The sequence below is a fragment of the Ptychodera flava genome, chromosome 8, assembly GCF_041260155.1.
Source record: "Ptychodera flava strain L36383 chromosome 8, AS_Pfla_20210202, whole genome shotgun sequence".
In the NCBI taxonomy this organism is placed as follows: domain Eukaryota; kingdom Metazoa; phylum Hemichordata; class Enteropneusta; family Ptychoderidae; genus Ptychodera; species Ptychodera flava.
The window spans coordinates 8,831,058-8,858,927 of NC_091935.1; the positions used below are offsets into that span (position 1 = coordinate 8,831,058).

The window sequence follows — 27,870 nt, forward strand, 5'->3', positions numbered from 1 at the left end:
ATTCATTTTACACTTTACACCTTAGTGATAGACAGCAAATAAAATCGATTATTAGCATCGCATTTTAAATCCTCGCGATGTGTGATCTTTCAATTCAGTCTGTGACCTGTTGGCAAATTTTATTGATAAGCGTAAACAGTGGCAGCATATTAAAATTACAAGTTGTTGTTAAAGCAACATAAATCCTGGGACAAGCGAAAGCCGAGACAGAGAGTGTGTGCTCGCTCGCCAGTTTCTCACTCAGCCGTGAAGCAATATTATGCCTGCCCTCTTTGAGAGAGACAAATTGTTGTCGCCATAGAAACCATCTATAATGGTCATTTAGAAGAGGGCGCGATATACGCTCGGTAACTTTCGCAGTGGCAGTGTTGCGTGGACTCCAACCTTGCAGCGGTTCTGTAATTCACCTGGTAGATAGTGTTAGTTAGTCCCGTGCCTAATCTTCGGAATCCTCGGATACTGCAAAATCTGACAACGTGCTGTGAATATCGACCATTCCAAGGGAACGAAGAAGGCAGCCTACAGCCTCGACGTCGCATCACGGTCATGTATAGCAGCGAGAGCAGCTTGTTGTAGGAGAGAAAGTGATGTCTGCCATGCAGGTTACTTTACACGGTCTGTTTGCCTCAATGCTGTTGTAGCAGATAGTCTGTTCACGTAAAAACGGTGAGTAGATACATCCTGTCCAGACTGGGCCTTGCACCATCTGTTTTAAAACGACATTTCAAGGGAGAAATTATCGAGTCAAAATACGCAAAAAGTGTCACCTATATAACAGCGAAATTGTTAGAATGTTAGAAATATCGAAAATGACACCATCAGATGTTGCATTGTACGGCAGCGAATCAGTCTTGTGTGTATTTTTGGACCACAGCTCTAAAATTCATATATTGTTCAGTTACATATGCGGGTGATTTTATGCGCCCGCACTGGAACTGCACGACTACCACGCCCGTGTTTCCACCATTTAAGGCTAACGTTAAAACATCATTTTATCCCCTGTTTTTCAATATAAATGCATTTTTTGCTTTATTTTATTGTGATATTTTCAAACTACCACACTCAATACAGACGGACTATTCTCAAATTCTCATCTTTTGTAAAACGCATTAAAAAGTCTGTTCATGCGCTCATACGGGTGATACATGGCAATCACTCGGTCTGCCGGTCAGAGGTCATGGAGCTAGAGAGCATAATGCTGCATCAGTATAGATATTAACATATAAAAGAGAATTAAGTGGCGCACACTGTTAGAACTGTCAGAATTTTCCGTTCTTCAGAACAAGGACAATCCACCGAGTAGATATCTCACCGCCGTATAAAGAGGCACGATGAATTACTAGTACACACCAATGCTCTGAAGCGTTTTTGGCACACTGGGAAGAAAATGAACGACGGACGCCAAACTGACAGAAATATATTCGATGGCTCGGATGAACTACAAGTGCGCACTCTTTGGTACTTGTATTCGCGTTCTGTTCTAAAAATAATGTGTAAATTCGCCGTGGAAGGTATTGCATTGATGGTGGTTAATGGGCAAAGTGTAATCGCATAGCCTAATGTGTCATTCATTTCTCTCTTTCATTAATAAACGTCGGACCCATTTACGAATGATTTCATCTAAGGGGCAAATAAATGGCTAGTTTTAGTCAAACGCGAAACGCTGTTGCTCAGTGTGCCGACAAACGAGCGACCTTTGCTGCGTACCAGCAAAATTTCACTGAAAGACGGGTGTTTCTGATGTACTAATATTTGTTATGATTAACGTTGATCCTCCATATTTCGTTGAATACTTCAACGTTGTTGTTTGGTATCATTCAATTTCGAAAAAATGCGATATTATTTCTGTCAATAAAGGCTTGCTTGTTGAATGTATTATTGCGCTTCGGGCAAATTTGGTACGACTTGCTTCGCACAATACTCAATGACATAACATGATATAATCTTTTATGCCCTGACACACAAATCTGAACGATGAAAGGCTTTCCGAAGACCCCAATTTCTGTATCGCCACCTGTTTGCCACGGCTGGTTAAAATTTTAAAGTGCCGGCATTTAGGAGTACTAATATGCAAGCGTGTTTTTTTTGCTGCTATTCAAATTATGCATAGACAGTAGAAAGGCAATCTTGTTGTGTATATTCTCAGTAATCCGAGTATCAATTAGACGTTAATAACGGCAATTGAATGCGAATATGGACCCCGCGTTTGCCTTTCCTTTGAGCCCCTCACCTTGGTCGACCCTGACCTATTCAAAAGTGCGATTGCAATAGTGTCGGTATTGAGCAGCTCAACGTGTCAAAAGAAGAATAACGACAATGGAAATCGCAGAGGCCCTAATCAAATCATTATGCTACAATTCTTTCAAAATATATTTGCCAGAGCTGCTAGATTTGTCGCGAGTCTCAATCATGTCTCGGCATATCCGTCTACAGGGCTGCGACAACGAATGGGACGCTCGTTTACATATGACGGTGAATGCTCGGCACATTCTGTAAATGACACGCCCGTTATGCAAAGCAGGGACGTCCGAAAATACTACTAGCATGCAAATAAATTTTATGCAAATCTAACGAGGCACATTTTGGATCGCCACAATGGGATCAATTTATCACGTGTAATCCCTATGCTGTGCAGCCTGCGCTAGGCAAATGACATTCAAATTATGGGATAGGTTTTTATTATCTTTCTGTTCTTTTTGCAGAACAATGATGCAATCTGATTGCTTTCTAAACTAAAATTTCGCGGTGATAAATTGCTTCGAAGAGATAATTTAGCAAATCTCAATGGAGGTATAATTGTAGCGATAAATAATACCCTAGACGAAGTATTCCCCTCGCCAGACTCATCAACAGAAACTAAAGGTCTCCGAAGAACACACAAATCTATTAAAACGTTTGCATCCATACAAGGTCAATTCACAGTCGGCAATGATTAACCAAGTACCTCTATTGTCCCGTCTGACATGGCGACTGAATATGTACCGTTAGTAAGCTGCTGGGCAGTAGGAATCTGAGCTCCCGCGGATATAGACGTCGACGCAAGCAAGTCCCTAAGCGCTGATATCAATTCTTGCCATGCTTATCAATCCGGAAAAGGAATTGCTAGTACAAAGAAAGGTTTCTTTTTCATGACGATGTTGAATCATCAATTTGCACAGACTATCACCTGATTCCTTCAGGAAAGGCTGTCGGAAGAGACGTTCCCAAAGCAATTTAATTTGTCTCTGTCACCGCAGCAATATCTTTCGACGCTGTACATTTATGCCTAAAGTATGGATGAAACCTAATAAGAAAGGTACTACATCTGACGAATCTTGGATTGAGTTTCAACGATATCGACTAAAACCAGATTCACTCTTGAAAAATTCATGGAGTGAAAGAAGGCTTTTTAAAACTAGATACTTTCAAGCGAGCACGTTTCACTATTTTCGCAGAAGTGTTCCACTGACGCTGACACATGATAAATCTATCTCGCGGCGTGCGAGACTTTGCTAGAAAATTTCACAGCGAACGACCTGCAGGGCATGGCAATCTTTTCGATGTTATTATTTAAATACTCATGGGACAGGCTGGATGATGATTTTCAGGGCACCCTTGAAACAGAGACCAGATATGAACTGAAAATGCCCACGTGTTTCGGTGTTGCAGTTGTCTATGGCTTTAAACCTTTGCAACATGTTTGCAACTTCATTGAAAGTGTTATGATTAACAGCTTGAACAATATTCACAGCAGATAAATTCCAAAGGTCATTAAGTATATAAGTATGTAATCAGGTGAAACAAAAACACTTTAACTGGTGTCATTGTATCACCATTTTATATAGCAAGTGTAGTTTCATTTAGTCAAGTCCTTCAAACTATATATGCTTCACTGTGAAAGCTCATTAGACATACAAATTATAAATTAGCTGACATGAAAAGGCAAAATATCTTTCACTTATACAAACTGATTGTCTCATCAATACACATAGCAAGTTTCATAAACGTTTTTAGAGTCCTTCCAGTATTATATCCCTAAAGTGGAAAGTTAGTTTAATATGCAAATTAGTAAATTGCTGATGTAAAAAAGCTGAACAAATTTTTCATTTATATTTTATAATATTTCTTAAATGTAAAAAACATGTAGAAGGTTCCATCGACTTAGATGAAGTCAATCAAGATATATCCCTTATTAGAAAAGTTCTCTAAATATCCAAATTAGAAATAAGATGTTTAACAAAATCAAAACTGACTTTTGGTAATATTATATCATAGCATCGACAACATACATAGCAAGTTTTGTCAACTTTGGTCAAGTCAATCAAGATATGCATCCCTAATTTGGAAAGTTCGTTAAATATGCAAATTAGTAATTTTGCTAACATAAAAATGCTAAATGACTTCAATAATATCGTAGTATCTTCAATGTACGTAGCACATTTTGTCTATTTTAAACTGTTTAAGTAAAAATGCTTTATATATTTTTTCAATATACATACCAAGTTACGTCAATTTTGATCGTGTCGGTTCAGATATATACATAATCGGGAAAGTTTATCAAATATGCAAATTAGCAATTAATTTTCATGCCACACCCTTATGTCTTTCATGGCGGATAAATCCTTGTGTAATCAACATTTGTAGCAAATCTCATACGATTCTGTGCAGCCTTTCTCATCGTATGTCTGTTTTTTTCTTACACCATTAATTATGCAGATGAGCATAAAATATGCAAGCCACACCATCCTAAAACATAATTGATTCTTGCCATTCTCAAAAGAAGCTATGTATCAGATTTGATTTTGATCCAATCAGCCGTTCTCGAGATATCGGGCCCACAGACAGACAGACGGATAGACACACTGACACAGATAGACATCGCTGCGAAGTTAGCTGACGTGAACACTTGAGCTAAAAATGACAGTGGTATACAAATTAATCAAGCTTGTCGCCTACTATTCAAAAGCGAAATACACAAATCGAAATGCTTGATATTTAAAGTCGTCATTCACAGTGGACCGTGATAAGGCACTCAAGTCTTAAGGGAAATGGTATTTTGTATCATTCATTGAACAGTTCACACTTTAAGCGATTTCGCAGGGTCTCAAAAGTTAGAGTATGTATGTATGTATGTATGTATGTATGTATGTATGTATGTATGTATGTATGTATGTATGTATGTATGTATGTATGTATGTATGTATGTATGTATGTATGTACGTACGTACGTACGTACATACGTACGTACGTACGTATAACTTGTCAACAGTGTTGTCTTTCGCGATTTGCAATTTGTGACGTGTTGGTTTTATTCCAACGAAGCGGAATCAATTACTCAGAGAGCGATGTTTGAAATTCAGTGGATGCAGGCAGGTGTTTTATCTCTCCGTGACGTTGTTTCTTCTACGTGCATTGCCCTTTTACCATAATTGCCCAATAGATTTACAACCACGCATGTGCTCTCCACATAATGTTATTGCAGTGAAATGGGAATAATGTTTTACCGGGGTTTTTTTTACGATTGTGCAATAAAAGTTTATGGTGTTAACTCAGCAGGTTAGACGGTACGCCCAGGCGCATAAAATTACATTTGGACAACGCCAAATTGCATCATGTAGGAATCGTTTAAACCTGACCTATCACCTGAATCGACTTGACGCCGCGCCGAGAGTGATGTTTTCACGACAATATATTACATGGAGTCTGCTTGTTTGAATTCCCGTATGAAATTCATTATTACTGTCGGATCTATATGCGATCACAAGATGTTTATGTTCACTTCATTAACCAAAAACACAGTCGTGTCCCAAATCTTTTTGTCGCTTTTTTAACACACGTCAATCTCGTCCTTTTCTCTGTAGTCCCTGAAACCCACAACCAAGCCTGATTATACATGATTGGATGCTTTCAAAGCTCTGGTCTTTCTATAGAGAACGTTTTCCAATCGTTGCCCTAAGCGTACAATTCTCTGTAACAACCAAGGTTGCTCGCAAGCATGAACTGTATGTCTGAGTGGGCCAGCTTTGTGTGTGAGTCTTTGTGCACTGTATGAAGACTGATGACAAAGGTCTAGTCTACAAATAAATCTGCGTAGTTTACTCCTCCCCGTGAGGGCTGTATTCTGTGCTTTCGAATTTTGCCCATGAATGCATCGCTTACTTTCTTAATCAATTTAATTTGAATGCGCGAAATTGCCTTCTGTTACCTCTGCATTGTATGATTCAATTACCAAATCACTCAGTTAGCAATGAAATCATGCCTGAAACGAAGTCACATCCTAGGCGGAAACTCTGATATGTTGAACCAAATGATAATTTAAAGTAAATGTGTTGTTTTCTTCAAGAATAAAATCAGTATATCTGAAATGTTGGCTAATTATACCTTCCAATCCAAGTAGATTTGAAATCACGGACTGATTGCATCCTGTAGTTACCTGCACCGTGAGGTAACAATTTCGAAAAGAGCAGATTGATTTTAAGTGGTTTCAAAGCCAAATGAACGAAAGGTCAAATGGACTAAAGGTCGTTTGAACGCTTGGCAAACACAGGACATGTGCAGCCATTAAATGGAGTCGACATGTTTTGTACAAGACTGCCAACCCAAAGCAGATATCACCACGTTAAAGCCTGCCGTGATAGTAAATCTCCAGTAAATGTAGAAATTTCGTGCCGGGATTTTAATAGATGAATTGATATTGCAGAGAGCGCAATAGACGAATCGAGTAACACCCGAATCAGGCGCCAATCTTTTTGTTATGTCGGGTGTTAATGTTAGCTTTGTGAAGCGGAGCAGGGGATATTTGATCCGTATGGGTAAACGTCAATATGAGAAGCTTAAACGAACATATTTTCAAAATGGATTGAACGTGAACCGGCAAATCTCCTTACATAACCTTCTGCGCAGGCGTACTGACTGCTGGAGATGTATTGGGTTATTGTTGCCGACCTGAATAAAAAATAAGCATAATTCTTTACATAAATTGAGATCCAACAAAAGCTTTCCTTGATAACTTTATTTAATTTTCCCATTTGGCTAAACTGATGTTCGGTTGTTTCTGCATTGAGAATTTTGGCTTGGTTCGATGAATGACATGTTATGCTTTAAATATCGCCAAAACTAGTTGAATATGATGAAACCGTTGCTATGGAGACCGAGAATGTTACAAGTCAAGTAAACATCCGATAATATAGTCATAGACTATTATCTATTTATTGAAAAAAAAGAAAGTTATGGATATTATCAATAGGGGTTTCATCGTCTATCACGTTTTGTACACAAAAACACCGGCAGACTGCATTGCAAGCTTCTGAAGATAAGGATTTCAAAAAGACACATGCCTTGTCGTCTCCTGTAACAAATCGCGGCTGCTGTACCGTGCCGGATGAAAATAATGCTCCGATGCCCGCGAGTGCTCATATATCGCTGATATGGCCTCAGGAAGATTTGCCGTAATCAGGTTTGGGCTATTTCAACGATGGTGGTCGTTAGATTAAATTGCGCAAAGTCGTTTGCATAATTTTTCTAGAAATTAACGTAAACTCCCTCCTTCTGCATTGCCCTGAAGGTTAGCAGCAATGTGAAAGTACGTGTATCTGAGTCGACAAAGCGCATAAATAGTTTGTCAGACTTGACACGATCCCATCAGACTAAATCTGGATCCGATCAGACTAAAATAAAAAGAGGATGAAAATCACGGATATAGAAATACACATGGCCTTGTCAAAGCCTTTCAACTATCGACCAGCTTTTCAGTGATTAGAAACCTCGGACTAGATCCACTGTTTGTTCGTTTTTTCAGAATAACAAACATCTGAGAGAAAATCTGTCCGACGCTCAGATTCTTTGAAACATCGGTCTAACCAAAATCCCCCTTTTGTGCACCCTTCGGTTGATTATTACAGCGCTGTAAAGTGTCTGATCAATACGAAGGATTCCACGCTGCCGTGAAGATGGCTGATAACCTGGTTAATTCATTCAGCAAACTGTAGCGACGAGATTTCCTGAAACCAGCGTGTATTTGCATGAGCTATTAAGTCCCACATACTCTCTCTGACATTCGTTACGACAGCCGTGTACAAAGCTGTAACGTATCAGTCATCTGGTGACAACAAACTTCCCTGTGAAACGGATCGAACGTTTTCAATATGGACATTATTTTAGCAATTATGATTGTAGCGTGCCGCACGTTTGATGAGAACAAAAATAGACTGTTCGTTTATCGTTACATAGATAGTGGCGGATGCTTCATACTTAATGGACTGGATGAGTTGGTAGAAAGGTTAAGTGCCACCTCGTTTGACGGAATTGCGCATTTCCTGCATAAGATGTATTACACCGGAGACTACCACGAGGTCAGATTCTGATCGGCAAAGAGATCAGTTCGGTGACTCTCTTCAGACAATTTGCTATTTTATACGCAGACTATTTTCGGAGCTTATGAATATTCATCACAAACTATAGAGTACATGGTAATTGGACATGAAAATATTTCCACGTGAGGCTAATTTACGTAGGCGACATTTCTTGTCTTTCAAAGTTCTAGTGTGTGATTGAGACGCGAAAAGGACACTGCCTCGAGTTTAATCAGCATGTTAACCCGTTTAATAAGCTGTCGTTTCAAGGATGTGAAAATGCCCTTTTTCATGACGTACTTAACCCAGTTTACATCCCGGCTGGTGTCTCGGTTTTATCGAGAACATTCGAGAATGTAATACAGTCAGTTCTTTCACCGTGTAACCGAAATTCCGTTTGGATGATCCAGTGATGTTTTACAATGGTTAAGTGAAAAAGCCGCTGTCAATCAAAGATACAAAATACCATGTATCCACTTGTTCTGGACTCCATGCTTTACATTCAGTGGCTGAAAGTCTAGGCATCCAATGGAAATTAAGACTTACAGTCCAAAGAAACTGAGCCATTTACAGGAGTACATTTGGTATGAATACACAGAATAAATTTAACTCAACTGTTGGTCTGGTTGTTTTATTTATAATTTATCAAATTTACAAATTGCAGGATGTTACCAGTGGATACGACAAAGACTGTACGAATTGAAAAGTGAAAATATTCCTGTACTTGAATTTATTCCGAGTTTTAGTGTTGCGTTCGTACACGCGCATGCGTATTTACGTGCATGTGCCGGATTACATTTATCGAAGCTTGCGGAAAAGAGATGACGACGCCGTGTTTCTTGTGAAGCTGTAAATGTTAGCACATGCCGTTGATGTACGAAATTATGAGAACAGCAAAGTCCATGCGCCGACGGAGATCGTCCAATCGACAGGGACAAAGCAGAGTGAGTTCGTGCAAATCCAACTCTGTTTTACACTTCGTTGGTCATGTTACTCGCTTTTTCGCGCCTATCAACCCGAACTGGCGCGTTATTTGTAGTCGTCTCCCGCAAAATCAACATACCGCGCTCGGAATAAGAACGGTAAATCTTCCCAGTTTGAAAATGGCAGTGTTTTTTTTACCGGCAAACGGATGCAAATTTCAACAAGGAGTACACAAAAACTAGCTTCCCGCCAGCGAAGCGTGCCACTTCTTGTACTGCAAATTGATATTCAGGTGGACGATGCCATTAACGATGACGTCATTTATCCCTGTCAGTAATTAAACACATATGTCTGCTGGGTGACAATGCAGTTATAAAGGCGTACATACAGCACGAATACAAATCTTTCAGCGCGATGATGAATTATTTCTTTCAGTATTAATCTTTACTAACGGTTTTGTAAGAATTGCGACTCTCTGTCACTGTTTTTAATTTTAATAATCCTCTTTATTAGTTAATCATATGGCTATTTTAATGGTGGCGTCATTGCCCAGGGAGAGTCTCTCCATAATCATTGCCCTAGGAAAGTCTGTCTATCATCGTCTTCGCGACAGAGCTGAGATGTGATTTAAAACTAGTGCGATCGTTTTATGATGTCTACACGAGATAACAGTGTTTATAGGGGCCAATAATAATAATTTGCATTCGTACCAGATGTTAACGTGTGCAAGTGGGCAGGATGGACTGGAGAGCGCTCTTACTAATACGGCAGTTATTAATTGAATGATAACGCTTTAAAGGGAGGCGGTCGTCGGAAGTCTGCTCGAAGGTTGCCAGGGACCCCTACGACCGATGCAGACACTGTATCGAGGGTACGTTGGCGATTGATGAAAGTTAAAACATGTTTAATCAATGGATATCGTAAAATGTAACTGTTACAGCTATGTTGACATGACGCATCTAGATATCATGCATGAAATACATGGTTTGCAAACAAGAAAGTCGCACACGCGCAGTTCCGACCGTCTACCTTTAAGTCAATGCTAAATAGCAAAAAAAAAACCGGTGTGGCGAACTTTAAGTGTAAGACTGTCAAAATCAATTGTAATTAAATTGAATATATCATGTACGCCTCTCGAGGTATATGTGGCATGTCATTTTATCAAAGTCCGAAAAGTATTTGACGCGAAGTTTCACCTACATGTTTTACGTCAACACCAAGGGACCACTGAGGTGATGTCATTAAATTGTTCTGTGACTCTCGCGTACGAAGAGACGGGGTTTCGGTTGCTGTTACAACAAAGTCAGTCCAGGACTTTGTGTTGTCGTTAAAATTTATACACCGGGATTATTATCTATGCTGCCAGGTGGAACGATCACAAGCCGTCAGAGTTCATCTTTTTTCAGAAATTATTTTAAGGGCACAAAATTCACAAAGTTTCTGGCTTTCTGTGATTTACATGGATGCAGCTGATTTCAAGTGAGTAAATGCGTGAATGTTTCATCATACTCAGAAAAAGAAGCATGAAACACGGTAGCATGAGCCTTAGAACATGTACAGTGGTCCGAAATCGTACCTTGTAAATTTGGCGTTTCATAGTTAGATAAACCAACACATTGACGTTTGCATATTTTTGTGTGAAATTAGGTGGTGGACGTAACTATGTAGCATTTACGGACCCAGATTGCGCGTCCTCGTGACGTTCAAGCGACCGCGAACGTGGAAATTTTACGCATTTTAGTACCTTCATGTGAAAATTCTAGCCGAACTTGTCTGAACATTATATTTCTTTTACCGGTTCCATGATGCAGTGCGCACCAGGGTATACAAAGCCTACGTTAAGCATAGAACTATTTTGCCGTAGGGTACACGCAGAGTATGTTGCTCCCTGACCTATATTTTCGTCGCTGATGGGCAAATTTGTGTCATTCTTCTATAATAATCCGTTGTACAACACAAAACTATGTTTTCGTTGTTTTGAGTGTATATACAGTGTTTGATATAGCCGCTGCAATGCATTGTGGGATAACCGGGAAAAGGTCTATATGGTTTGTAGAACTTCTGATTCCCACAATGCCTGCTACTTCCGGTATGGTATAGGCATTATGTAATTTTCGTTCGCCACAGTGATTTTTCATAGATGACGACACAGTATGTCCATTGTCAAGATTTCTTGCCACCCCGATCAGAAGTCATATACCGAAAGTGTATAGGGATCGAGAAATGTGTACCCTAACTCAATTTTAATATCAAACAGGTCTGTGTACTTCATATTGATTCTTGTAAGCTTCCATCAAAGTGCTACAGACGGATAGTGGCCCATTTAAATTTCAAAGCTAAAGTGAAAATCTCCATTTCACCGCACAGTGTGTTCGTGGGCGAACAATTCGGAGTGTAATGTAAGCTTAATTCACTCAGCTCGATATGTTCGCCTGAAGGCGATCAGATTCTTCAGTAAGCCTCGTACAAACCACAATTTTCAAATAGAGACGAGGAACCCCCAACCACGAACCAATTACTTCTAGAAAAGCACAAACTGGTTAACTTTGAACTTGTATTCTTGGTTGCGTGGCATTTTGTCGAGGTTGTATCCAAGGTAACGTGGAATTCGAGATTGAGACAATCTGAGTCAAGCTTCTTGACCGACTTTGAGTGCACGTTGAATGAGCTTTTATCTTAAAGCTGAGATAACCGGGTACATTGCGAGATGGTTTTCCACTAGGAGATATGAAATTTCCAATGCGCAGTTGTCGATCAAGTGATTTGAGAGTGGAGGTGGGAAAGTCTAGGAATGCGGCCATAAAGATCGTCATGTAGACAGATTGTAATAAGCTGAACCCCGAGTCGATTGCAACATCTACTAGTGCCGCTTTACATTAAATCACGCTTGCGTTCCCATCAGTGTTAGAATATAAACGAAAAACAGCCTTCAACCACGAATATATGGTGCCGTTAATTACTGCAGCATTGGTTTTATGCGTCAAAATTTGAAGCTCACGGCATGATTTTTTTTTTTTCACTTCCAAATTTAAAGATCAAAGCAGTGATGGATTATCTCTATAGGAAACACGGTGGCATGAGCCTTAGAACATGTACAGTGGTCGAAATCGGTATGCTCATGCATAGACGCCTAGACTGATCAACACATCGTCGTTGAACACCATCCGTGCGATGAAAACACGTAATGCTATGTCAATTTCGTTCTGCCACACACGTCATTCATGTGAGAACTGTTTTAATTTTTTCACCGAGACACTGGCACTGCACACTCTTGGGAACGCGTCTATGAAATTGTCAATAATTTTAGCGATGGTTCTAAATTAGTGTTGAAAGAAAGGCACGTTAGCGCAGTCAATCATTGACGATTGAGGAATTCCCAGTTTTGCAATATATCAACGGCGTTGGCACGTTCTAAAGTCTGACTCGCCATCTGATTGGAAGCGAATCGCCACCACCGTTTGTCTTCATCTCGTATAAAGCCTGATTAATTTTCAGCAGTTCTTCTAGTGCCTACATTGCCAACGAGATGCATTCGACAAGATTGGGTTCAGTCTAATCCTTCTTGTGGCAAGTGCATGGAAGCTTGTATTGAGACTGAATTCGCAATAAATATTATGCTGAAGTCTTTTATCTCAGATTGCAACAAAACACAGATCATGCAATGGAATTTGCATATAGCCAAGGTCATGTCTTCTCCGTGATAAACGCAATACCGTGATATCTAATTTAAACGAGAATTCACTCATTATACACTCATGAGATGAAGGTTAGTGGATATACCGCCATACTCACATCCGGGCAACACATCCGGAATATACATTAATCCATTACTGCGTAAAGGTCATCTCCTGGAATCATGCTGTCAAACTCATTGCTGTCATTAATTTTCCCCCGTGGAAACTGCAGTAGAAAAGTTTACCCAGATAAATGTTTGCACTTTTTACGTCAAATTGCGTTATACGTTATCGCAGAAGTAGAAGGAGTCGGCACACAACAAACTTCCATCTCTTAACAATTGAAATTGACCGTTTCCCGTGCCGCGCGAGAAACTACGAGATATCGCGTAACTTGGAGTTCGCGGGGAATTGTCTTGTTGAGCACGTCGATCTACATATCGTCTGAGTTTTTTTTGAAACTTTCAAATTAACTGATTTTTATTAAACTCTGTGATGCACTGCTATTATACGAAGATTGACTTGATTCACCTGGTTAGAAACAGACTGATCAATAGATCATCAAAGTCTCGGAAGATCTCGCCATAAGCAAAAAGCCCCGTCTCTTGATTAAAACATTCAAGGTGTCTCAAAAATATAAAAATGTCATATGTACATACGTTTATACACACACAGACATATATATATACAGAGACACAAACACACACGTAGGCTTACAAACACAAACAGACATTCGTATTCATATATATACCGTCACATTTATATCATGATCACAAACGATATCAAGAATGGCGGAGCACCATGTCAGTTGGTTACCAATAAAGTTGTTCTATAGATTGCTCGCTGTAAGAGCCTGGCATAATTTGAGTGACTTACTCGCATTACGCAGTTCGCATTCAAAGTGAAAGGTCGAAAAAACATCCAGCTAAGCGAGGCATTTCGAATGACTGATGGCACCGTACAACCCTAATGCCAAGGTCATTAATCATCATTCATACTGAAGTCCATAAATTTGGCGCTCTGTCAAAAGCAGCCTGCCATCTTCCAAGTCGATTTTCTATGCCGATGCAATCTCGGCCGGTTTGAATTGTGCCCTTTCCGGCGTTAACAAACCAATGTGTGTATTAATTTTCTAATTATTTTGTTCTGTCTAAAAATAAAGCTTCTTCTTTCACTCCGAAGATATGTCAATTTGCCTAGTTTTCAACCCCTTAATACAGCCTCTATGTTTTTTACGTTCAATGTTATTGTGGACAATTGATTTTACTCAGAACTCAGATTATTTTCACAACAATAGCACTGCACGATCGCCAAATGCATGAAACGTAAGTCACAAATATTATTAATGAATACATATGGGCACAATCATTAATGAGACAAGGTTAAAGAAAGAGAGATAGCTCTCAGCTGAATGGCTCCCGCGTCAACGACTTTTTCTGCGACCATGGAATCAATTCTGACTGCCTTTGCCACGTTTCATGAATGCATCGTTGACTCATTTCACGTGATAAGACAATATTGTAACATCGTTTGAATTCAAATTAATACCAGTCATATCTGATCCATTTGTGTCTCGTTAAAATACGGCTAGTTTTCAATCGGGTTCGAACCCACAACATACGGCATCAGTCGCCTAGCGGAGAGGCCACCGAGAGAACCGCTCGACTAAATCCCCACTCTCAAAAAGAGTGGTTCAATAGCCGGCTAAGTTGTTACATTTTCTGACTGAGACCGCTCCACACGTTGTAGAGTTCGTGAAGCACTCACTCACGCATGCTCACTATCACACATCACACATACAAACTTAAAAATAATAAAATTTAATAAAATTTAAAGTATTAACCGGATTTATTGTCTGCCGTCTCTTGGCGCGATTTTGCATATTTCAAAACGTAAACGATTGTCTCCTTGCATCCTGTATAAATATTATATATTCTCGCAAGAATATGCATGAAGTGTTTCATCTGTTGTGCAACCGCAGATCAAATATCATTAAGTAACTTTAATTAACCGCAAGCATGCGAAGGACGTTCAGATTTGCATATTACGTGGAGATAGGCTATTTGTGGTATTTCGTCAGGGTTGAAAACCTGCACAGCACTTGAAAATTTACCTAGTAGTGTCGGGTAAACAGTCATTGAGTAATTGCCTTGTTTTGGGTTCAAGTACGGTCCTCTTAAATATCAAAATATCTGGACCTCTGGGAAATGCGGTCGAAATTGCAATGTGATTGCGTTCACACGGGACTAAAATTGGCACAGTGACACCTTGTCAAAAATAATCGTAATATGGCGGATATTCGTCCAAAGGAAAATACGGGGTTTTATTGATGTGTCCCGCTCATTAAGACACATCCTTGTCCTAAAATTTGGGACTCCCCAGTTTATGTTTCGAAATACCATCACATATCAAAGCTCCAGAGAAAAAAATTTGAAATGCATTTACAACATACCATGGGCAGGCAAAATTTGCCAAACAAATCAACCGTCTCGATAAAAACCCAAGATTTCCATACATATTTTGCTACTTAAAGTAATTCCTAACAGAACTGCCTCGGTTCATCACGAGGATGATTATTAATGGTCATTTTTTTATTGCAAAGAACATATTTTGTGGCGAATGTGGGAGCAAAAACTTTACGCGAAATTTGTCGGCAAGGGAAAGAAGTACATTGCATGCATACATTTGGTACTTGTTTCTGTAAATCCCTGTGCTGGCCTTACCTACAAGACTTCAATTACGAAACTGAAGTCTGAGTGAGCTACTTCAATGCTACTTCATAGTGCAGCATTTGAAGCCAATTTGAATTTTAAAAAATAACATAATTGAACGATCATTTTTTAGCCAGCCTATTCCTTCTCGTCCCTCTATTGTGCCACGGTCCCTCTAGAGGAACTGTGATTACACCCTACGTTCTCCTGTAATGGGATTGTCTTACTTTTCCGGAGATCAAAATCACGTGAACTGGATAACTCATTTCACTATTGACGAATCGAGGCATTCAATCAGCTCCTGTATGGCGCTGAAACATGTCAGTATAGGCTAACATTTCCCAATTCAATCAGTTCCTGGCACAGAAACCTGCCACTAACGTTTCCCTGGTGCGATTGAAGTCGTGCCGTGAACTCAGAAGGTGAGTCGATGCATGTGTCATGCGGTCAAATCAATCGGCCACAGTGGCGTTTGAGTTGATCTTGATACCGCCCCTGTAATGGCGTACTTTCTCTTTGATGGGTTGGATGACGTCATCGAACGACCCTCAACGCGTGAGAGAGTTATGTGTTGAGGCGTGGGCTTGACAGCTATGCGCTCAGTGACTTGTCGGCCTGTTGAACGTCATAAAGATTGTTATCCCTTTTTCAATTGGCTTACTGATCTTTTATGACTTCTGCACTCTACTAACAGGTGTCCGTGCTATTGGAGTAGTTTAGGTGGCATTGCGTACGTCACCTTGACAACATCGAGAAAGCCGATTTTTGAAAATATACTCGCCAAAATTGAATAAAGACCCTTTGTTTTCCTGTGAAGTTTCTCGTTGTAGAGTTGTAATTGTCGTATAGAGGAGGATGAACAAATCTGAGAAAATGTATTGTAATTTAAGCGTAAAAACTTTCAGAAACTTCATTCGAAAAGCCAGGGACTACGTACGCAAATGAGAACGCCAGCGAAGCACATTCCCCAGAGACGAACGAATGAAAGTGAAGAAGCGGCCTTCCCTCTATATCACGATTGAATTCTTGAATTCCCGTCGATAAAATTTTATCAATATAGTGTGCCTAAATCTGGGCTGCTCCTTAGCGAAACTTTCCATAAACGCGAGCATATTCGGTTTGATTTTTAAGGTACAATGAGCCGATCGGAGGTCCTTTGCACGGTGTTTGAGAGTAGCCAGAGCTTATAAGATATGAGTCGGAATCAGTGTCTTTTCAAATCACAGCTGACAAAAACCACCTCTTGTAAGAATTGGTAAACGTTAACAGGTAAACGCGGGTTAGGCTTCTGCTGCATCTTGTATTGCCGAGCATTATGTGTTACGACGGAAAGCATATACGAAATCTTGAGGCATTCATGAATACGCACATACTCTGAACAAATGAGTTTGCGATGTATAGCCGGCCCAGCAATGAGCATGCGCGCGGGAAAACACTACGTTCTACTGTATAACGTTTACTGGGGCTGGTGGACAGAATAGAAACAGATTTAATGCAAAAGCCACCTCTGTCCCTTGGATTAGCTTAATTGTATAGGATATTTTTCGTTATTGAAATTTCTTGGCGTCAGGGTTCCGCTCATGGACAACAAATGTACACTTTATCAAGAGCGCCCCGTTCTTCTGGACACGAGGATATCAGCTTGCTTTGTACTGCGGTTGAATAACGTCATACAAACGCCTATATTGGGCGTAATTGAATTAGCCAAAATAGAAAATTACGCCTCCAATCTGACGCAAACAAGTACCACGCCAAAGAAAACTGTTATTGTCATGTCTACCAAAGCAATTATGTAAAATAATTGCACAGTCGCATTTCCAAAATTGGACGTTCTTCACAAGGAGACATTGTGCCATGCGAGATAATCTACAAGATTTCTCCTTTTCCCTCTCATTTTGTATGCGACATATTTAGTGTACGTACAAACGCAACGGTCGCACTGAAGGCCACTGAGTCTTATTCCTAGCGTTTGCATATCTATCAGTCATTATCAACAATATCACGGGTTTCGATTGATTTTTAGAAGCAAATTTCAGGTAGTATGCGCCTAGGACTTAAACTTTTGCTTAAACTTTCCTCAATTAAACTTAAAACCATTCTCTTACCAAGTCAAGAATAGTAAAAATCAGGGGTCACCGTGCAAATTTTGGAACTAGAGGAAAAATTACCTAACACTTACCGATATTCGAAATTCAAACTTGCCATCATCCCTGTGTAAACTCTATGGAGAAAAACATAATTTTCGAATTTAGAAAAACTAAGATGGTGAAGATGTTTTTACTCTCTACAGCTTTAACATCAGCCCCCACAAGTGGTAGATCAGAAGAGAATTGTAAAAATTTGAGAGTCCGAATATATTCTATCTTACATGTGTTTGCAAATTTACACTCCTCGCATTCGCGTACAAGACGTATCGAAAAGCTTCATGTGCCGGAGGAGTGCTTGTCGCATTCTTATCACCCATCGACTGTTCAGAATATGTATTCTTTGCAAAAAAATTCAAATCAATGCTGCGAATTCTTCGTCTGGCAAAAGCGGCCGTGAGTAAAATCATTTCAACCTTTTGCACTCTTGTGTGGATGACACACAGCACTACGGTCCGTCCCAAGTGACGGAACATGTAAAACGATCTGTGAGAAGGTGCGCTACGACCTCTAAACACGTGACCTTTCTCACTCGAAGTCTCCGGCGGTATCGTTTGAGTCGATAACATTATTATGATAAACTGCACCTCAAGAGATGAGTCAGTTGTTAATATTTCAAGCTATGAAGTGATCACAGAGGTTCCGATCGCAGTGTGAATCCTCTTGAGAAGACAAGATTTTATTTTCCGTCAATGGAATAATGTCTAAAACGGCGTATTTGTCAAAATTACCAGATGACATTAGTCTATAATGCACATACTTGGAATCACATAAGATAGACACTCAGAGAGTCGGACGGGCAACCCAAGACAAGGATAAACATACAGGCAATCGCACACACACATGTACACAAACTCAAAATTTTGCGTGAATAATATGAGGTTATTCACTTATCTGTTACAGTTTCGATATATCAAATCTGAAAATATGTAAATATATATATATATATATATATATATATATATATATATATATATAATTATATATATGCTTGTAAGTCACCTTGCACTTAATACTGCCAAGTAAAAACCACACCGATGATCCAATATTCAAAATCGCTTTACTCTAAATATGCGCGCCTCTACACATAAATTTTTAAACTTTTCCGTGAATCTGTAAACAGGAAACATTCTCGTTCAAAATCAAGAATAAAAATAGGGCGAAGTGTATAAAGTTTGAGATAACCTAAAATTTACATATATTTGAAATTCAAAATGGCTGCTCTAACCTTTGTTAATTTAATTTCACTAGATCACGAAAACTTCATTCATACTCCGCGGTCTTCACAAACAGGATACAAGAACAGTATTGGAAAAAATTAAGTGTCTGATAAATCTATCCGCGAGAATCATTCTACGCTAAGGTGCCGTGGATGATTAAAACACGCGCTTATAACAAACAAAACTAATCGAATTTAGTAGGGGAAGGAATGGATGACGGCGTTCCAATTATCGTGCAGAAATTCGCAGCAACGCTATGAGATGGAAACCGAGTGTATCATGATGTTCAAGATTAAGCTAAGATTATTTGAATATGATTTGCTCAAAACCCCGCCGGCAGCTTAAACTTCCAACCACCTATTTCAGCAATTTATTGTGTACAGAGGAATTCTGAAGCATAGTGTCATCGTAGATTTTCGCAATTCCAAACTTTTCGTTCTGGGAGGCTGGGGAGGGTTGATATCAAACTCAGTGTCCGCCATGCGCGTCTTTTCATTATCTATACTCCCTTAGGTAGCAGATCAGGCTGCTTCAAGTATAGGTAAGCTTTTAGCAATCCTGGCTTTGGAAAAAAATCGCCACATGTCTCGGAAACCAAGCAACCTGATTCAATGATTTTCAAATTCCCGTCAGACATCCGCAATATTCTACATGAAGGAAAGAGCAGGAATTTTACTTCCACCACAAATAAGTTATTTTCGTCAGCATTTTTTACAGTTACTGTGACCGAATACTTATTCGATTTCCGTGAGCTTCTTGTACTGGTGTTTATCAACGGGTATGGCTAGGGGAAATGTTTTGTTCTAATGTCTTCTGACGATCGTTGCTTGCTTCGATTCTTTCAGATGAATGTGAAGATCTCTTTGGCAGTTGCTGCCGCGTTTCTTCATCTCCTGACGTTGTACGGGGTCTCGGCACAGGAGCAATCTACCGAGACGCTTCCGACGGTCGCCGGAGAAGGGGAGGCCAACAACGCTGAGGAGGAAAAAGGAGACACTCCGAGGATTATTGAGCCCAAGGAAGTGCTGTGCAGGAGCAATTCGGACGTTGCCTGTAAGTGCGATTACGCCGACTGCAGGAGGAAACTTTGCATTTGGGAGATAGACAACCAAAAGTGCATCTGTCGGTTGCATAGCTGCTCGTACAGGGTCAAAACGGAGACCGAAGACGTCCGATCGCCATTCGATATTTCCGCAGGGGTAGTAATATCACCAGCGCTAGCGACATCTGTGTTTCTTGTAATGAGCGTGCTTGTGTTGGTGTGTCTGTAGAATGCCATTGACCAGCATGACTTAATGCAGTGGGACACTGGACGTGTCTCTACCACACAACCGTTGATTTGCATATTCTATTGCTTTGCCAATCATGTAAGAGTACGTATTACTAAAGGATCATTCATGTAAGTTAACCAAATTATTCTAGGATGTTATCCGAAGACATTTTTGTTCCAAACTATGCATAAACCTAATTTTTTGACTGTCTGCTGTCTTTCATGCTATATAGACAACATTTGAACGATTTTTTCAGGATATTCCAGATGAGTTGTGAATGTTAAATACGTCAAAATCTGCTGTCTAGCCTGAGTTGCAAAAAAAACCAAACAAACAAAACAAACAACAAGTGACAATTTGCAATGGGTTTGGGTTGCTAATCAGTTACAATCCTAACTCGACTCCATCGGTGCGCAAGCGCAGATCAACATTTTACATCAAAATGCATTACTGGAAATCACAACTTGCCGGAGGCAAACTTTCTTTTAGAGTGCTGTGAACACGATTAATCTCTTGAAGACATCAAACGTGAGAAGGTTGGCTGTAGATGCGTCATATCCGGGTGCATGGATAATGAATGGACTGTCGTGTAAATCGGGAAACGAGAATCTCATGTGTGTAGTTGGTGGCACTGGAGTTTTAAAACCCATCGGCCATCACAAATCTGACCGACGGTACTCCGTCCAGCTGGCGTAGGAAGTGCTCAATTTTCTGATTTTATTCAGCCCCCTGATTCACAACCTTACACGAGCCCTGCTTGTTGATGTAAACACAGGTACATCGAAAACGTCATTTCGGTAACATGCAAGAAATGACGTCATAAAATATGTAGGTGTTACCCCAGGAAGCGGGACTTTGGTTAATGTCCGACAACTCAACCACACAACGCATTTCAGACAACAAAATTTAAATCCGGGTACTCTGGGCTAGCGATAAGACGAGCATTGGGTGTGCAAGAAAATGTGGTCGGCGCGCAATCGGATTTGCTTGAATGCCGCATTTGGAGACGGGAGAGCAAGACTAATGGATTACCTCTTCACGTGGTTTAGATGTCATAAAATCTATCCACATGAATAAAAAAACACAATTTCACATTTCATCAACACATCTCAAGGCTTTTCTCTGCTTTGTAGTCTACTGACGCAAGTGAGACAAGGCATGTCTGACGCCTTGTCGAATGCAGTGCTCCACCAATATTAAACGGCAGGAAGACGTCTGAACGCCAACGTTCAGCGAGCGAACTGAACCTATGTAATTTGCACGCATCGCTGAAGTAACAATTTGCTGAAGCAATCAGGCGAGGCTCGATGCAAAGGATCGCTGTCAGGAGGAAGATTGAAGCAATTCTATTCACGTAACTGTTCCGTTGTCAGGTATTTTTGTGTAGTTAATTAGATTGTACGATGAGATCAATTTGCAGTATAGATAAACATTTCGCTCGGGGTTGACCTTTGATCCAATAGGTGACCCTTGGCGATGAACACATCGCAGTGTTTACATTGCCAACCAATTTCTACCCACCTTCATGGAATAGTCGTTATTCAATGAACACGATTTCACTTTTGAAGGGTGCGGTAACGAGTTTAATTTATCAACGTATCCAAGTATTTAAGAGAAACATTTCCACCATATTGCGTTCCTTTAATGACATATAAATCGAAATATTTCTATTTGAATTCAATTTATCATACATTCACTTGATCTGAATTCTGAATGAGGTGAAAGACCTGAAGTAGGTTAAAAAAGTGTGACTTCAAGAGATAGGTTATTGACGCCATATACTATGAGATGTGTCCGAAGGACTGTTACATCACTTTATGTTCATATACGCTATATGAATTGGTCATCGATTGCTGTCATTCTTCAATATCATGACTGCATAGCATTATGCAAATTGCTACTAAATATGTAAATATATGAAGGTTACTAGGACTGAAACGGGAGAGTTTTATCGTCTCATTCTGGAGAGGATTTTCGAAAATCCAGATTACACAAATCTACACTTTGCCGTTATTCTACTGCACGTGAAGGTTTTTCCTGAATAGGGACATTTCCTTTGTTACTTGCACGTGTTTAGGAGGTTTTGGATGAAAAATTACCTCTATTTAGGGAATTTATTAGTGAAAAAAGTGGTCCACTTATCATCAGAACTCAGGTGTGCGAGTACGAAAGGCGACTCCATTTTAAAGTGTATTGGTCGTACAGTAGCATACAGTGACGGCATCTAGTGCACAGAATCCTTATAATCCTCCCGGGGCTGTCAATTAGTTCTCCGCTGCCTTTCGGGCGGAAGACGTGTCACACTCGCGAAGGCAATCAATATTGCAGCAAGTCACACGTTTTAATAGCGTCGGTAAAAGTGGCTTTATGGGACCACAAGGAGAAGACAACGAACGCCACGGACACTTATCCGTTCCGAGTTTAAGTCGTGGGCGTGCCTGCTCGCCCGCAATTAGACGCACAAGGGCGTATAAATTCAGCACATCTACAATTCGTACCTTCCTGCGAAAGCATTCCACGAAACAACACTATAAATGCATCTCGTAGCATATGGGTCAGTATTCTCATTAGCGTTTAATCGCGTAAGGAAGTTTATAGTGCATCTTAATGTTTGCGCTTCACGTACTGAATTGTCTCCAAACTAAGGTGACAGATGACCTTAAAACACATTCACGGCGTTTGCTCATGCAAGACGAATATAGATACACGTGATGCACAATCATGAAAATGTCAACAAGACTTGTATTTCTTTATATTGTTGAAACCTAATTATAAGTAAAACAGTTAGTTTTACCTGTAGAGAGATAATGATTTTTTTATCTTATCTGACTATCTTAAACGATCTCGGAACGAGTCTTCCCTGACTTTGTCAGTGATTTACTATGTTAAGCAATTTATATACACTTTTAATGAACCTTCGATTTCAGTTTCAGTAAGTTGAATATTTGAGCGTTTTGCGTCATGTTTTCTCCTTTTCGCTTGTGATTTTGATTACTCTTTCTGCTATTGTTTTGGTTTAAGGTAGTATGCGCCTCGAATTGAAAGACTCAAACTTTTGTCCAAACTTTCCTCAAGGAAACTTTTACCCATTCCATTTTGAAACCTAGTATAAAATTCAGGTGTCACCGTAGAAAAGTTGCTATGAGAGATCAAATTACCCAAATGTTAAAGACATTTGAAATTCAAAATGGTCGCCATCCCTGTGTTAACTCCATGGAGAGGAATCAAATTTTCTATTTTTACAAAAACAACAGATGAAAACTTCCTTTGTTCCGTGAGCTTCAAATTCAAAATGAACCCCATAAGTGGTAGACCAAAAAATTATTTTAAAAGTTGAAAGTCCCTATATCTGGCACTGAGACGCATTCTACCTTGAAGGGATGGGGTCGTCCCTCTGCGGCTGCGCGACTTTCCTGTTGATAAACATTTCCTCTTCCCAAAAATTGACGATGAATGTCGAGCAATGTGAGGTAAATTCAGCATTTGATGCATGTTTATAGTTCAACAGTTTTGTAGCTTTCAAATCACTGGAAGACTTTGCCATATGCACTGTGTCCCTTCGTTTACATGAAGCTGCTTCAGCCGTGGTCACCAGTTTTTGTTCAACCGCCGTTCTGAAATTTTGGATATCCTTTGTATTGGTCCTATTCGCGCACCCACAGACGGAACGAACCCTTCTTTAACAACGGTCGTTCAGGCACGGTCACTTCATGATGCATGTCACCTGGAAAATTATCGAGCTACCTCGTAATTGTCCCGAGACCTGGTACATTGACATTTCCTCGTTAAATGGCTCGAAAAATTTGTAAGGTATAAAGTCATACAACAGATACAAATGTGCAAGTCCAAATAAACAATCGCTTGTGAGTACACGCTTTTAAGAAGTCACTGGAAATTTCGAACAATCGCAAAACAGTTGTTTCCACACGTACTCTTTGTAATTGGTATGGTGTTGGCAGAACTATGCGTGAACATAATTCAAAAGTAATAGGAAGTCGAAGAAATTGCGTTTGAAATGCTATTCATTCGTGCTATCTTCAAACGCTGGGCAGGAGCTGATACCAGTCGACATGAGTCAAATAAAGGATGTTCTCTATACGAATGAAATGAATTTATTACATGCCTTGTGCAGCGAATATCGCACACTCCATAGGATTCAATGGTAACTCATTGATGAAATCGCAGGCCGCATAGTCAATGACATGTTTTGACTGAAAATGGACTTAGATTATTTTCAACTTAACAACTTCGGAATTTAATGTGACCAAATTACTCGAATTGCACGATTATATAAGAAATCAGGTTTTTAGAAATTTATGCATGCCAAAATTAATAAACCGCATAACAGTGATTTAAATATATCAGTGCGTCGATCGATGATGCAAATCGGTTATCGGGGTTTTTTTTAAACTGAACTTCGTGTAACATTAAATACAGCGAATAAACCCAAACATTTGAAATGAAAACCAAGTAAGCTGAAAGGCATGTAATAAAAGCATTACATTCCAAACATTAGACTATGCACCTTCCGAGTCGAGGCAGGAGACAATATGCCCTTCTTTGTCGGGCAAATGGTCACCTACACGCGGACACAAAGCCCCTTGCTCAGGCCATCACATATGATCTTCACAACAGAGTGAAAATCTTTGTTCACTCTTATATGCATAGAGATCTTCGGCTGTGAATGCAAAGAAAAGACATGCTCGGCATATCCACAAACTATTATGCGAACGCAACTGGCAAGTGACTATTTGCCATACAAGTGTCGTCCCGAGTTTTGATTCATTAGTCGAGGGGTCAGATGGGATTAGCCAAGTATTGTTAACCATGATTCAAGTGGGTTTCTTGTAGATTGTTAATTAAGTGCGCCGGAGAACTGGTCTCCGCCTTCAATTCAGACCTGATAATTCCAGCATTTCCTCCTGGGAAATCAGATAGAGAGACATGGGCTACAGTGCCCATCCATCTAGATGACACGAATGAGTACTTTTTTCTCTCTGCGTAGTACGGTGACTCGCGGCGATAGAAATGTGATGCGATGCAAAACTGTGTCGGTCAAGCTCTGTTTGAACCGGCTTCACTCGGAGTCTCAGCCATCGATAGATGGAGCTCATTCCGTTCTGTCCAGCTGGGAACTGGTTGCACCTTCAGATTGATGGGGTAACTCCTTGTGATGTGATAGTAATCCGTGTGTCTCAGGGTGCATTTTACAATAGGAAGGTAGAAACACACCGCGGGGAGATGTTGAATCGTGATACGACTCAGCGCGATATCAGTATTTTACAGTATTTTCCCAGTATTCTTGCTTTGAGGACTTCCGATGTATTTGCTGAGTCGATTCTTGATAACGTTTGTAAGTCTTGGGCATTTTTTTCTGATTAAAACCAACACATGTCACTGACAGCAAATAAGTGATATCACATCTTTTATAGTCGTCACTCTTTAAAATGGTACTATACAAGACTGATAGTGATATAGGTGACCTAGGAAAACTTGTTGCAGTGTTAACAATTAAAGAGTGGCGACAAATACGGACAGCAAATGGTGATGTAACACACCTCATTCAAAATCTCTGTCGTAATTTGTCAATTTATTCGGGCACGTGGTTTGCGTCATTTTGACGCTGATACATACAAAGCGCCAGTTATCGGTTAACAGTTTTTGAAACGTAACATACTGGTTGACAGTTCGGACAGCTGTTACCCGGGTAAGTGCCATCTGCGCATGCGCACATTTTGGAAAAGCAGGCCGTGTCTTCTGAGCAGAGAACATTCACGATTTTTCGGTGAGAAAGTTGGATTAGGTATGTTACAAAACATATCAATAGGTCATAACAGCATACGCTTGTTCCCCCAGGACTAAGAGTCGCCAAAAGCAGAAAAGTTTCCCTTGACCTAAGTGAACCAGACTGTTTTTGGGCGACTCTTGAGCTCTTGGGGAAAACAAACGAATGCCATTACCAGCATGGCCAGTCAGTAATCAATATGTGTGCAATATTGCCTGTGCTTCATGTGTTATAACTGTAACTTTCAACACCAACTGTTTAAAATAGTTAAGCACTGTGCAAATGGCATGACATTGTCTTGAAATAAACACTCTGTACTCATTTTGGTGGGCAATTTTGTAAAATATGGCCACGGCGGCCATTTGTCAAGTGTATAAGAATGAACATTCTGTAAGATGAAAACGCGGTTGGACACAACCGAAGGTTGTAGGTCGATAGTATACATCTTTTTTGAAATGGGAAAAGTTTGACGAACAGTGTGCCAGTGGCACCCTTATCATTTTATATATCCAGTATCTATTGTAAATAAAGTTGAGGAGATTAGCATTGTAGTGTGTGACATTACGCGGTTTGAAATCGAGAACTCTTACGTACGAAAGGTAAAACTGTTATTCCTCTTTTGAAAATTGAAATTATTGTCCTTTCTATGGGGAATCATATTCAGGAGTTTGCTGTTTTAAAGAAAACGACGTTTCTTGACTCATATCTTATGCAGATTTTTATCCGGCTAGCATATTGCAGGGTTGCCATGCAGGTACTCCGCACCGTCGTTTTGAAACGGGAATATTAGTTCAAGAGCTCATGAAAAGGCCTTGACTCATGACGGTACATTGGTAGATATGATGTGATGTCTGTTGTCGATTAGTTAACAGATTCCTACAAATGCACACATCGCTCATTCAAACTTCAAAAGTGATCTCTGGCGTGACATGATCGATCACAGGGTTGTTTCTTGCATTGACGAAAACCATTTCTATGGTTTTCATTTTGTATGTATTGTTTGATGCATTGTAAGTGGACCACTTTGTCGCAGCATGTCAATATGTGGGTGTCCCGCAGGTTAACGTGTACAGTTTTTCGTCATCATTTGAACAAAGTTTAATGAGGTTCCAATTTCTGTACCTTTATTCTTTAAGCACTTTCAAGTTATTGAATTGCTGAGAAAGATCTGTAAGAAGTTCGAGACCTATTAAGCAAAACTAAGTCCTCTGAGGCTTGGTTTCATGTTTAAAATAACAGTTACACTTATATTAAGTCTAAAAATTTACCAAGGTGTTTTATATTCTTATATCTTTTTCCAGGAAATAACAATTTGAATTCTGTTTCATAAAAGTATAGGACAGCCTTGCCAATCATTTTAAATTCTTGATATTGTTACAAGTGACTAACTTGTCTCTTTCAAGTGGAAAAATTGAATTGTAATTTTATTCGTCATTTTTTTCTGGGAAAACGATTTACCCTTGAAAGGATGTATATTTAAGAATAGTTACGTTAGGGTAGTAGAGAAGTATAGATTATTTAGGATTCTAAATTTACTATCCTGTTACATATTCTTCATAACATTATAATTGGTTTGGTATTCAGGGTTTTAAAATGTTCCTAGAATTCCTACAATTTAAATCATTGTTTAAATTTAGAGATGGGTAAAAGTATTAAGAACCAACAAAGAACACAATTACAATTATCACACCTGTTACAAGACAAAGAGATGACACACAGTTCGAAGGGATCTCTTTATGTTAGTAAGATTTGTTATTTTTCTTCAAAATTGTAATGGACGTGGTGATAATAAAGGTGATTTTTAAAGTCAA

At 39.7% G+C, this 27,870-nt stretch overlaps 1 long non-coding RNA gene across 1 annotated transcript; it reads left to right on the forward strand.

The window, feature by feature from the left end:
- The first annotated feature begins 99 nt into the window (after positions 1-99).
- LOC139138401 (uncharacterized) lies at positions 100-27,870 on the forward strand. The gene is made up of 2 exons (XR_011553600.1): positions 100-666; positions 19,849-27,870. It is a non-coding gene; the product is annotated as an uncharacterized lncRNA (long non-coding RNA).